At 34.6% G+C, this 1,091-nt stretch overlaps 1 non-coding gene across 1 annotated transcript; it reads left to right on the top strand.

Annotated features, from left to right (window-relative positions):
* Positions 1-774: 774 nt before the first annotated feature.
* On the top strand, positions 775-847 carry Trnat-cgu (transfer RNA threonine (anticodon CGU)). Its single transcript has one exon. It is a non-coding gene; the product is annotated as a tRNA-Thr (tRNA).
* The last annotated feature ends 244 nt before the right edge of the window (positions 848-1,091 follow it).

The raw sequence follows: 1,091 nt of genomic DNA, 5'->3' as shown, positions 1-1,091 counted from the left end.
AGTTGCCAAATCGATTACCCACTTTTTAAAAAAAATCATCATTTCTGATTAATAGTGCTTAATCAATGATTAGAATGTGAATTTATATCAAACTTTTGGTTCAGTACATTTCTGATCCTGCGATGGCAGAAAATGTAACACGAAGACTCATTCACTCCTTTATCTTCTTCATCACTTTTCTCGTTGGCAAGTGAAGCATCCATACATTACTTAAAATACACCACCAGCTCAGTTATTCCATGGTGGTGTATTTTAAGTATTTCTGCCTTTGCCCTGGCTTTGGGCGGTTACTTAATACAAAATCCATATATTACTTTTTTTATGTTAAATGCAATAATCAGCACAAGATGGCGCCATGCATAGAACTTTTTTTAGGGAGCATTCTTAGCAAGATTCTTAGAAAATAAAGTTACCGTTTCAAAACTTCAATGATTTTGTGAAAAAAAAGCCTAAATTTCTGAAAAATAAATTTTGTTAATGCTGACTAACACGGAAAACTTCATCTATGCAATTTTTCCATGACAAAACAGCAAGTTTTTGCAAAACAGGTTTTGCAAAAGATCAACGATATGAGTTGGAGAAAGATGAACAATTTTTCATAATTTAGTCTTCGATCAACGAACTTTTTCAAAATAAGGAATCGTATGTTCAATCATAAATGAATCTTGCAAGAAGTAACTTTTCAAGTACGTAAGCAAAAAATAAGTTGAAATAACAAAACTGCTAAATAATTAGTCTCGGAAAATGTATAGTGTTAACGACGCCTCAGTCGTCGCCACCATAGCTCAGTGGTTAGAGCACTGGTCTCGTAAACCAGGGGTCGTGAGTTCGAACCTCACTGGTGGCTTGATGGGAAATATACATTTTGAATGTCATCCTCTCCAATGGAGAATCTATGAAAGAGGTTCAATTGAAACGCGATGAAATGGCAAGTGAAATCTTTCGTTTACTGCTCCAGCAATTAGCTGTTCACTATTTTTAGGTTTCTTGGGAAATTTTTTTTATGTGAATGGGGGGACACGAAGAAGTTAATGGCTAACTACGAGAAGAAAAGCTTTTCAGCCAAAAAAAAAAACCTTTTTCTTGCATGA

This window comes from Uloborus diversus, chromosome 6, assembly GCF_026930045.1.
Source record: "Uloborus diversus isolate 005 chromosome 6, Udiv.v.3.1, whole genome shotgun sequence".
NCBI lineage: Eukaryota > Metazoa > Arthropoda > Arachnida > Araneae > Uloboridae > Uloborus > Uloborus diversus.
Note: the sequence above shows the minus strand (reverse complement) of the source record. Positions and strands in the feature narration are given on the sequence as shown.